Source organism: Clarias gariepinus, chromosome 18, assembly GCF_024256425.1.
Source record: "Clarias gariepinus isolate MV-2021 ecotype Netherlands chromosome 18, CGAR_prim_01v2, whole genome shotgun sequence".
Classification (NCBI taxonomy): Eukaryota; Metazoa; Chordata; class Actinopteri; order Siluriformes; family Clariidae; genus Clarias; species Clarias gariepinus.
The window spans coordinates 27,863,680-27,877,089 of record NC_071117.1 but is presented as its reverse complement, the minus strand read 5'-3'; positions in this window follow the sequence as shown (position 1 = coordinate 27,877,089).

The following is a 13,410-nucleotide window of genomic DNA, read 5'->3' as shown; positions in this document are numbered from 1 at the left end:
ATGCTTCTCATACCTTTAGAATGTAAATAAAGATGTGTGGCCAGGTGTAATATGTTTCCTCTGAACAACTGAAATTGGACTTGGTTGCAGATATTACAGAAAAGTTGTCTGTTGGTTTTGAATTTTAACAAATAATGTTTGTTCCGAAAGTGTGTTCTCCTCTCCCCATTTGTGAACATAAATACAAAAATGATATAGAATTATATAATAATTTTATGACAAGTTATGGGAAGTGTGTAATCATTGATTGTTGGGTAATTATTAAGTTACAAGATAATTATTATTAATTGTTAATAAGATTGACTAAATATCTTCTTTTGGACAAAATTTGAACTCAGTATTTATTTACAAGAAATTGACTAGTTTCAGTTTCAGTTTCTAGGAAATATGATGCTATTTATGGCAAGTTGCCAGTAGGTGGGACTGCAGTTGTTTGCTCTTTTAAGATACTGGATGAGAGAGTGGTGCAGGAGGAGGAGACTCCAAGGGATGAAGACATAAATGGAAAGGAAAAAGCTGAAAGATGTGCTAATTGTGGAGCTGCATAACCATAAACAGTGAGTACATTTCATTTATGTGTTTACTAAATATAACATACTGTAGCGTTTTTACGCCGAGAAGAATGCTGGAGAGACGAGTGAGCTTATTTTGCTACCCAATGCAATGGCTGGGAGTACTTTATTTAGCACACAGCCGGTAATGGCATGAGCAGCACCTTCACTCAGGAGCCTACCTCTAATTCAGCGTCAGCCTGAACTAGAGCACATTTCACACGGCACACTTCCCCTCAAACACAACAGGGCCGAAGTCACTAACCCAAACACCTTTCCCCATCATGGTGAATACACCGACATCCCCGCAAGGCATGCTGGTCGTCAGCCGCCGCTCCGCCCACGCCACAATACCTTTTTTTTAAATATACATGTTATGGGGTGTGGTATGGAGAGCCGCACCCCGAGGTGTTTTTATGATAAGAGCCCTGACGCAGGGCTTTAAAGGGGGGTCAGTGAAATAGGAGTTGTGAAAGTGCTTATGACAGGCACAGGAAGACCTTTCCGTTTAGAGATGGCGTAGGATTATTAATTATAAAACTAAAAATAAAACAAATGAAAACTGAAAACACAAAATAAACAGAACTCTGCAGTCTACGTAAGAACGGATGGGGCTCTGGAAAACAAAACAAAAACTATACCCTTACCGAGGATTTATGAGAGAGAGAGAGAGAGAGAGAGAGAGAGAGTGGTTATGGTTTTTATATGCAAACTTTATACTTAACACGAGAGCGCACGCTACACGCCTGCGTGACGCTCGCTCTCTCTCTCTCTCTCTCTCTCTCTCTCTCTGTGTCTCTCTCTCTCTCTGTCTGTCTCCGGCGTCTTAGGGAGGCAGAGGCTGGGGCTTTTTCTCTTCTCTTCTCTCTTCCTGCGCTTTTATCTTGTCTTGTCTTTGTCTTGGCCCTAATCCCTTATACCGGTGCTACCTAATATTTGCACGAAGTGAGGAGGTATCAGGGCCCTTATACTAACACGCTGCCAGGTGCGGCTCGTTCAGGCCGATTGACAGACAGCGGCGTTGCCTGGCAACCGCGTGTATAAATGTCCGCGCCTTTGCCTGTTCAGAACTCCGCGTGCCCGTTCTGAACAGTTTATGCGCGGCTCTGCCCCTCGCGTGAGCCGCATCGTTACAATACATTTTGCTGTATACTGTAAATACTGTTGCTTGACTCTATTTTCCTAAATTTATTTCTAAAACGCATTACCTTATAGCAATTTACTTCCATTTTAGATAGATAGATAGATAGATAGATAGATAGATTTAGATTTAGATAGCATTTGAAATTTGCATTCAATTGGCCTGTTGGTATTTTCTCAATTTTCTTTATTTCTTTTTCTTTTTTTGTGTCTGAAAATGTCCAACTACAAAGTTACAATGAAAATAAAGCATTACTATGTAAAAACTGTATAATATTATGTGGAAAAGGATTCATTATTATTTAAAAACCTATTATATAATACTTAAATAACATCAATGATTCACATTGATTAAAATTATTAAAATTAATAGAGTATATGATTATCATATATAATAATAGAGTGATAAAGTATTAGATATTCTAGAAACAATATGTCAATATGGAAATATATTGTTCATCTTTTAGGTCCCAAATCTCTAATCTCAGGCTTGAAGATGGAGCAAGAACAGAAGACATGCTAGTAATATTATTGATTTTGCCAAATTTTTATTGTTTCACTTTATTTTTTTATTTCCTCAGTAAAAATAATATGAAATTACAGTGACAAGAACAGAGCGTTATTAATAAGACAAATAATAATAATAATAAGAAGAAGAAGAAGAAGAAAAAGAGAAAAAATGTTCATGGAAAACTTTATATATTGCAAAATTCTTTAATAAAAAAATTCTTCAAAATTCCTTTAAAATTCTAATCCAATTCTTAGAAATAGCAGATCAAGCTGTTAATTGTCTTTACAAGAGAAGTCTGTCATTGACCTTTGATGCTAAAGCTGCATTAAAATACAATTCCATGGATGATGTTCTCAAGCTAATGTAAAGATACACCCGTCTGAGTCTTTCTTTGTGAGGACAACGAGAATGACTATACAGAGATAATTTAGGTAAATCGAATTTAAATTATTTGTAACAATCAAAGAAACACTTTGAAACAATAAATTGTACTTTTTTATTTAATTACCTTTATTTTTTTATATGTAACAACTATAAAAAACTTATGAAAGTATTTTCCATCATACATTATTCATAATTCATAAGTGGAGTGCAGTGCAGTGTATATTTACCTTTACATGTACATCATTCCCATTTTTTAAAGCCTTATCATATATTATTGATCCCCTTTAAATTATGAGCTACACTTTATGTATTTTTTTTTGCCTTATCAGATAAAAGTTGAGCATTAAGCTTAAATAAAATATTTTGTATTCAACCATTTTTTGAAGTTAAACACATGATGTTATATACCAAATTCATTTTTTTCAGTAACTTCCAGATCTTCACACATTCACACAAAAATAGAAACATTAGCCATGTTAATAAGCTCTGGTCCAATCCACAAGTGATTGTCAGATTTTGTAAATATCAGGACAAATCAGGAAATAATCTGTCTACATCCAATTTGTGTAGTCAAAAACTAATGGCATAGTTTCATGGCATACATCACATGTGAAATATGTCTACATTTAACTTAATAGAATAAGAAGATAATGCTGTAGGTGTAATGTATTATAATGGCAAAGAATGAGGCAAGTGCATTAATCTTCATTAATCAAGGTACAACATAACGATAAACAATAACAATCATAAAATTAACTTTGCATATGGTGCAAGAGCCATGAGGACTATAAGTGAATCTGTGGAACAAGAAGCAATGACAAGCAAAGTTAATATTATTTTCTATCATATTTCTTTTATCACAGTATATTTTTTTGTACAGCATATTTTACTAGTTAATTTTTATTCTTAATGTATTTCTTTTATTCATATTTATTTTCCTATGTATAAGCTTTTATTTTTTAAGGTCACTGGCAGTCGTGTAAGCATTTTACTGCATAGCGTACTGTGTATGACTGTGTATGTGACAAATAAAATTTGAATTTGATTTGACACCCATAACAAATGCCAATATCAAGCGACACAGTAATTGGGATCTAAGTAGTGGTACTCAATATTTACTTATTTATTATTATTATTATTATTATTATTATTATTATTATTATTATATTCTTCACTTCCTGTGAAATTCCAAAGTTTTCTAAGGGGTTGACTTACATGTAAAGACAGATAACATAACATATTTTTACATTGAAAAAGTGGTAAATATAATCTGTGGAAACCATATAAAATTTACATGATTATTGCAGCCAGCCAACGAATCCTTAAGTAATGGGTAAATTCTATCCATGCTACCCATTCGTTAACAGTAAGAACCATCACATAGAAAAATGCAGTAAAATATACCCCCAAACCGTGGGGTTTTTTGCTTTAAATTGTGCATGCGTCAGCCCGCAACAGGTTCATTACTTGAAATGTTGTGTAAAGCTGTTGTGCTGCACTATATTTTGGGTATTTCATACACTCTAAAAAACGCTGGGTAGTTTTTGTGTAACCCAGCTGCTGGGTTGAAGTTTGGTTGGCCCCTCCCCCAAAGTTCACCGGTGGATTCAGCGGCTGTCAGTCAGAGCTTCGTGTCTCTCTTGAGCTTCCACACCGCTGATGACGGTTCATTTAAGGGAAAATGACGTTAAATACAAGGTCTGTATACACATGTTCACTCACCTAAGTCACATATGACAGAAAAATTATTACTATATGTGAGATTTATTACTGTTACCGTGTTAAGGTTACACTCAAACTTTCAGGCTGGTCTGAGGTAAGATAATTTAGCTGACAATAGCTGCTATAGTTAGCCAAAGAACCCCACCTGTGTGTGAAGGAAACGGATAAGATGTCTGAGCTTCTTATCTTTCTCTGTAGAATGTGTGCGGAGTGACGAAACTGTAACTGTAGTATTAGCATGACGCTAGCATTTAGTTAGTTTGCTAGTGTTAGCAACCACATTAACTTTATTAATCTTACTGCTGTAGACAATAAAATGCTGGGGTGTTACAAAACACTGACCCTCTCACAAATATACACACCTGCTAACCCTCCCGTTTTTCACTAGCTAGTTATTTACTCCGCGGTCAAAAGTCGCCCGCGTTTCTCCCGAGTTATAACAATATTTTACACCTTTCCCTCTTTGGCAAGTAGTATGCAAATATGACTGCTGCATGTAAGATAACCAGGTAGCCCTCTTTAACCAAAGTTGCTTGTGACTAAATTAAGTCAGCTGTACAGATAACTACCAGATGGACCCACCCATCCATCCATATTTGGGTGATTATAATGTGCCAGTATGACCCCAGCTATGACAATGCATCTCCTCGGTAATTAGCTTAAAATCAACGGAGACCACAAGATCAACTAGTCTGACTTTAAAAAATATATGAGCTTTATCCTAAAAGCCATGCTTATTTTATTTTTGGTAGTAGCTGTCTCCATGTTTTTGTTTCAGGTTACCTATACCCTAGCTTTGTAATTTTTTTATTTAGTATAAATCCTATTACACATTAAATTGATAGTCTTATTCAGTTTAATCTTTGTGCAAAAAATGTTTAACTTTCTTTTATTTCTTTCTAAAGTTGGCACCAACATGGTGGAATACCTCCAGCAGGCTGAAGTGTCAAGGCCGTACCCCTACTGTACATCCTGACGTTGGGAGATAATGACATCCTATTAAATGTTCATAGAAAAAACATTTATTTTTCAAAAGCACAAGAGCAGATAATCAACAGTGACATCATTACTATACTATTACTCACAAGGGCAGAATGGAGTAATAACACAAATAGGCTGAGGCAGCTTCTACAGAGCAGGACCTCTCTGTGACATTAGATATCTTTTCTGCAGAACAAAACTATCCAGCCCTGGTCTCATTTTTACATACAAACACTGTCTATGACTTTTCAAGTAGGCCTCGCTATTTCATAGCAACATTACAAAAAGTCCTCTACAGGAGCACACTGCTTTAAATAGTTAATGTCAAAAATATAAAATGCCTTAAAGCACACATCAACCGCCCCAAGTAGTGTGCATTGCTCCAGAGCCTGTCCCACCAGAATGACGAATGCCTGACTCTCCCAATGTCAGGATGTTTTTTTTGACACTTTTTTGATGGCCTTGACACTTCAGCCTGCTGGAGGTATTCCATCATGTTGGTGCCAACCTTAGAAAGTAATGAAAGAAAGTTAAACATTTGTTGCATAACAAAGAATAAACTGAATAAGACTATCAATTTAATGTGTAATAGGATTTATACTAAATAAAACAAATTACAAAGCTAGGGTATAGGTAACCTGAAACGAAAACATGGAGACAGCTTTGACCAAAAATAAAATATGCAAAATAAGCATGGCTTTGGGATAAATCTCATATATATATACATACAGTGGTGTGAAAAACTATTTGCCCCCTTCCTGATTTCTTATTCTTTTGCATGTTTGTCACACTTAAATGTTTCTGATCATCAAAAACCGTTAACTATTAGTCAGAGATAACATAATTGAACACAAAATGCAGTTTTTAAATGATGGTTTTTATTATTTAGGTAGAAAAAAAATCCAAACCTACATGGCCCTGTGTAAAAAAATTAATTGCCCCCCTTGTTAAAAAAATAACTTAACTGTGGTTTATCACACCTGAGTTAAATTTCTGTAGTCACCCCCAGGCCTGACTACTGCCACACCTGTTTCAATCAAGAAATCACTTAAATAGGAGCTACCTGACACAGAGAAGTAGACCAAAAGCACCTCAAAAGCTAGACATCATGCCAAGATCCAAAGAAATTCAGGAACAAATAAGAACAAAAGTAATTGAGATCTATCAGTCTGGTAAAGGTTATAAAGCCATTTCTAAAGCTTTGGGACTCCAGCGAACCACAGTGAGAGCCATTATCCACAAATGGCAAAAACATGGAACAGTGGTGAACCTTCCCAGGAGTGGCCGGCCGACCAAAATTACCCCAAGAGCGCAGAGACAACTCATCCGAGAGGCCACAAAAGATCCCAGGACAACATCTAAAGAACTGCAGACCTCACTTGCCTCAATTAAGGTCAGTGTTCACGACTCCACCATAAGAAAGAGACTGGGCAAAAACGGCCTGCATGGCAGATTTCCAAGGCGCAAACCACTTTTAAGCAAAAAGAACATTAAGGCTCGTCTCAATTTTGCTAAAAAACATCTCAATGATTGCCAAGACTTTTGGGAAAATACCTTGTGGACCGACGAGACAAAAGTTGAACTTTTTGGAAGGTGCGTGTCCCGTTACATCTGGCGTAAAAGTAACACAGCATTTCAGAAAAAGAACATCATACCAACAGTAAAATATGGTGGTGGTAGAGTGATGGTCTGGGGTTGTTTTGCTGCTTCAGGACCCGAAAGGCTTGCTGTGATAGATGGAACAATGAATTCTACTGTCTACCAAAAAATCCTGAAGGAGAATGTCCGGCCATCTGTTCGTCATCTCTAGCTGAAGCGATCTTGGGTGCTGCAGCAGGACAATGACCCTAAACACACCAGCAAATCCACCTCTGAATGGCTGAAGAAAAACAAAATGAAGACTTTGGAGTGGCCTAGTCAAAGTCTTGACCTGAATCCTATTGAGATGTTGTGGCATGACCTTAAAAAGGCGGTTCATGCTAGAAAACCCTCAAATAAAGCTGAATTACAACAATTCTGCAAAGATGAGTGGGCCAAAATTCCTCCAGAGCGCTGTAAAAGACTCGTTGCAAGTTATCACAAACGCCTGATTGCAGTTATTGCTGCTAAGGGTGGCCCAACCAGTTATTAGGTTCAGGGGGCAATTACTTTTTCACACAGGGCCATGTAGGTTTGGATTTTTTTTTTTCTCCCTAAATAATAAAAACCATCATTTAAAAACTGCATTTTGTGTTTACTTGTGTTATCTTTGACTTTGCCCTCTGCATCTACTGACTCATCCCTATGTTGAACTGGACTTCATGTTAATTTAAAGAATTTCTGTTATATTGTACTTTCAGCTACATAACACACATGGTGTTATATCATCTCTATCTGTTATCACCCAAATGAGGATGGGTTCCCTGTTGAGTCTGGTTCCTCTCAAGTTTTCTTCCTATTGCCATCTCAGGGAGTTTTTCCTTGCCACTGTCGCCGTCACCCTTGGCTTGCTCATCAGATAAATTTCATTCATTTATCTCGTTATTATCTAGACACATTTTTCTCACACATACACAAATTATTATTATTATTATTATTATTATTATTATTATTATTTATTTATTTATTTATTTATTTATTTTTATGAATTTCTTTCATCTTTGTGAAGCTGCTTTGAGACAATGACCATTGTTAAAAGCGCTATATAAATAAAATTGAATTGAATTGAATTGAACTAATAGTTAAATGTGTTTGATGATCATAAACATTTTGTGTGACAAACATGCAAAAGTATAAGAAATCAGGAAGGGGGGCAAATAGTTTTTCACACCACTGTAGTTGTGCCATGAAGCTTTTTTAATTATTATACAGATTATTATAGACCTTTCAGATTGAATGGGCAAATTCAGATGTACTCACAGTAAAGATCAATTACTTTTACTTTTAAGTAACTACTCTTCAAAATCATCTAAATTAAGGAGTATAGTTAGAGCAGATACTCTAGTCTGATTAACAGGTTCTCCAGGTCACCCTTATTAGACCAGAGTGTAAGTGCAAATTTCTTTTTTAATACTGTTTGTCAGAACAAGACAGACATTTTATGTTTCCTGAATGGGTGGAACATTATTATTATTATTATTATTATTATTATTATTATTATTATAGAATTGTATTCATGCAAAAGTCATATAAATGTGTTGATTAAAAACTGCTTTGAATAATCTGGTAGTTATTATATTTGAGTTTGTTTTTCAGTACAAAACCCACTACATCCAAGGAAAGGATGCTTCTCATTTGCCATTTGTCTTCAATAATATTATGGAATGTGAAAGCAGTGAATATGCTTTACGCGAGTTTCTTCAGGAAGGATATAGAGTGAGACAAATCTACACAGTTTGTTTATATTATGTTTAGTTTGTTCAAGAAACTGGACCTGTATTTACTAAGCATCTGTGAGTAGGAAATCGCTCCTAAGTGTCCAATAATTTTGTCTCCAAAAATGTTAGTCCTACATTTAAGATTAGGAGTAAGAGCAAGTTATAAACGTTCTTAAAATAGGAAATCACTTATCTCCATTGAAATGTAGGAGATCTCCGGAGGTGTCCTAACTGGTTAAGAGTGAGTTAAGAGGTGTCCTAACCGCTGGAGCTTATAAAAGATATTTTGGACAAAAAAAGAAATACTGTCTATGACAGATGTGTGTGTAGTATGCGGGTATTTCGATACTGTCTCTCAAGGTGATTGGTACATTTACATTTTTTAGTAGCAGTGAAGATGCAGCTGTGAAACAGTGATTTGGGTTTGTCACAGCTGACAGTGTCAGAAATAATAAACCAAACTATCCTTTTACAGCACCACAGATCATGCACCGATTCATACATTTTCCCATCACACAATAATGTGAAATAAAAGAAAAACAAGCTGCATTCATGTGCATCACAGGTTTCTCTGGGCATCAGCCATTTCACAGATATGAATATAATCGTCCTCAGCACCGACAAGGAGGCTTACTGTAAGTGAACCAAAAACATTATTAACAATCAAATTATGAATGCAACATGATCATCAATTGAATATATACAGTAGATATACTCAATTGTTTTTAATATAAATGTCTATGTATATGTTTTTTAAATTCTCTGTCATAAGCAGCAATTCATCACTTCATTAACAAATGAAGTGATGAAAAAAGCTTTTACACAACTGGCGCTGATTTCACCATTTAAATTTTCCATAGTGTCAAACTACAAAAAAGAAAATCTGTAAACACTTCAACAACCACATAATGTGTAGCCTACTTGCGGCTCTCAGTGCCCTAAACAGTAATTGCTTACGCAGGAGCAGTCCTACTTCTCGCTGAAAGTAAGAGTAGGAAGCTCCATAAATAACTTTTATGTCCTACACCCAGTTAGGAATATTTTCAGTCCTTAATTAACTCTAAACGTGATTCCTGGGAGTGATTCTGAGAAGCTTAGTAAATACGGGTCCTGATATCAGAAATTTATTTGCATCTTAACACATAAATTACAATTCTAATAATTTTTTCTTCCATGCACACATTCAGTTCAATCCTGCATCCCCATTGTCTTCAAATGCCCCTGGATACAGGAGCAGCCCAAGTTTTGAGGATCAAACCTTCTGCCTGGTCATCATTATGGCAGCTGACAAAATATCACTGATGGATTCTGGGGTCTTCGAGAAGCTGAAAGCTATCCGTGAGGAAGAATCACATCTGAGAAAGCATGTGCAAGAATGTGAAAATGTCATCACACACAACAAACCCTCATATAATATGGTGTAGTATAAGTAAAAAACTTTCTCCAGTTACGTTCTCAAGCATGCACAACATACCTTAAGCATGAAAAAAAAAAAAAAAAAACAGGGATTAAAAACAAGTAACTTGAGATTTTCATTGGTACACATTTACTATAAATACTGCAAACTGTAACAAGTGGCAAGAAAGAATCTAAAAAAAAACATGGAATAACCCCTAGAGAGCGCATTACGCACAGAGAATTTGTGCTGCATTTCATTCCAAGTGTACTTCACAGGATGCTCCCTACTCCCTGCTCCGTTTGCAGGGAATGTTGGTGAAGGTGAATGTTGGTGAAGTTTTGTCGAACTTCCTTCGACAAAACTCCACTATTCGGAACACCCTGTGAATTCAAATTCAAATTTTATTTGTCACATACACAGTCGTACATAGTAGGGTATGCAGTGAAATGAGACAACTGCTCGTGACCTAAAAATAGAAGACTATGAATAGGAATAGGAAATAAATCTGAAAATTAAAATAAAGGGTAAATAAAACTAGGAAAGAATAAAATAAAATATACAAATTAAAGTTAAAAATAAAATAACTGTACAACAAAAATACACAATATAGAAAATATTTGAAGAATGTATGAAGAAATATATAAGAATAAGAGCAACTGAACAGGTAGGTACATATTTATGTATTTTTATGTGGAATGGAGTTAGAATAAATGGTAATAAAAGAATGGTAATGTCCAGGGTTGTGCAATCCACATATTTAAAGTGACTTATGCAGTGCAAATATGCTTAAAGTGATTTATTTAAAGTGACTTGTGATGGAGTGATTTGATGTGATTTGATGACCACGAAGTGTAGTTGTGCAGTGGCCACTAGTGTAAACGAATGTCCAGAATGTCCAGTGTGTGTGTAAAAACCATATGTGTGGGTCACATACATTTACATTTACATTTAGGCATTTGGCAGACGCTCTTATCCAGAGCGACTTACAAAAAAAAAAAAAAAAAAGTACTGTGGTCAGTACTGTGTGGTGGTGTGATTGTGATTGAGAGACCGTATTGCCTGCGGGAAGAAGCTCCTCCTCAGTCTCTCTGTGTTGGCCTTCAAGGAGCGGAATCGCTTTCCTGACCTCAACAGAGAGAACAGTCCATTGTTGGGATGGCTGAGGTCCTTCACAATCTTCCTGGCCTTGGTCCAGCACAGCCTGCTGTAGATCGAGTGCAGGTCAGGGAGCTCGGTGCGGATGGTGCGCTCAGCTGTAGAGCTGGTCTGTCCTGCATGGTGCTGTTCCCGAACCAGGTTGAGATGTTTCCCGTCAGGATGCTCTTTATGATGCAGGGGTAAAAGTTCCTGAGCACCTTGGAGGGCAGTCTGAAGTCTCTCAAGCGTCTGAGGTGGTAGAGACGCTGTCGGGCCTTTTTCACCACGGTGTTGATGTGACAGGACCATGACAGGTCCTGCGTGATGTGAACACCGAGGTATTTGAAGCTGTCCACTCTCTCCACTGGGCTCTCGGTGATGACGGGAGTCTGGTAGTTCCTCACCTGCTTAGTGCTGAAGTCCACTATCAACTCCTTTGTCTTACTGACGTTTAGAAGGAGGTTGTTCCTCTGGCACCAGTTCTCCAGATTCCTAATCTCCTTCAGGTAGGCCGTCTCGTTGTTATCAGAGAAGTCACCTACTCCATGTAATAGAGGTTATATGAGCCCCTTGGATACCTGTCGCTGCTGTTGTGGAATTTTCACACTACGGACATTAAATGCAGAATATTTATTAAAACAAAAACTGATACCATATAAAACATACTATTGAAACGTAAAGATGTAAACAAATTTTATTTTCTACAGATTACTAGACTATTTAACACTAAGGATTACTTTATTAAATAAAATAAAAATTTTGTTGTGTTGTCCTCGATAAAAATTATAAATATACAGTATAAATCCTTTTTTGAGCTCCATTTTTTTTTCACACTCCAGCGAGACCCAATAACTTACGGGATATTTTTCATTCTCTTTTCTGGTGAAGTGAAGACCTGATGTTCAATCGTTCCCTACACCGTTCGCAGTTCTCTTTGAACTGAACATTTTTGCTCCATGTTGGAATCACACTTAACATGGCTGAACCCCCTGTGTAGGGTACTTCGGGCAGATTGAAATCCTCCTTTTATGTTGTTTCGGACTGTATTTCTGAGAGTGCACCTCAATTATGTGATGAGTGCACTCATCTGAGCTGAGAAAGCTAATAAGTTTTGTTGTAAATAGTCATGTCATAGGTTTATTTTGTTAGCCATAGCTTCATGTTTAGTTTGTGTTATGTGAATAAGAATGTGAATGTGAGTGAGAAGCTCCTATTAGCTGTAATAAGAATAAGAATGTTTAATTATAAAATATAGTGCTGCATATGGCTGAAAATGGCTTTAACCTTTATTAGTAATATAACACTCTTTTATTTAAATTGTACTATTTATTGATTATTAAATTTGCAACCAGTTTGCTATGTATTGCACATATTGTTTTTATGTTGTTTATTATATTATCTAGACATGCCACAAGTAATCATCATGACAAAAGTAGATTTGGTATGCCCACTGGTTCATCATGACATAAAGAAGATCTACACCAGCAAGAAGATTAAAGAAAAGGTAATTTGATTCTATATATTGAAGGAAAAAATATTCAACTTCATATACACTCCTTGGCTATTTCATTACGTACACTTGCCCAACTGTTTGTTAATGCAAAAATCTAATCAGCCAATCATATAGCAGGAACTCAATAAATGTACTGTAGGCATGTAGACATGGTCAAGACAATCAGACCGAGTATGAGAATGAGGAAGGGGGCTTAAGTGTCTTTGAACGTGGCACGATTATTGATGCCAGACATCCTGATCTGAATATTTTTGAAACTGCTGATCTACTGTTATTTTCCCACACAGCCATCTCGAAGGGTTTACAGTGAATGGTGTGAAAAAGTGAAAATACCCAGTGAGGGCAATTCTCTGGGTGAAAATGCTTTGTTGAGGTCAGAGGAGAACGGCCAGAGCTGATAGAAAAACAACAGAAACGCTAGCAACATCTTTTTTATAGCCGAGTTTCCACTCCTGTTAGTTAAGAGCAGGGGTACATTTTAGATTGGAAAAATGTCACCTGGTCTGATGAGTCTCATCAGTCTGTATTTCTGGTGCGACATTCAGATGGTAGGGTCAGAATTTGGTGTAAACAACATGAACGAATGGATCCATCCTACTTTGTATCAGTGTTGTAATGGTGTGAGAGAGATTTTCTTGGAAAATAGTTTGGAAAATAGTTTGGAAAGAAGTCTACAGCTAGTCCAAGGTTATTAGGTTCCCTCTTACAAATGCGCA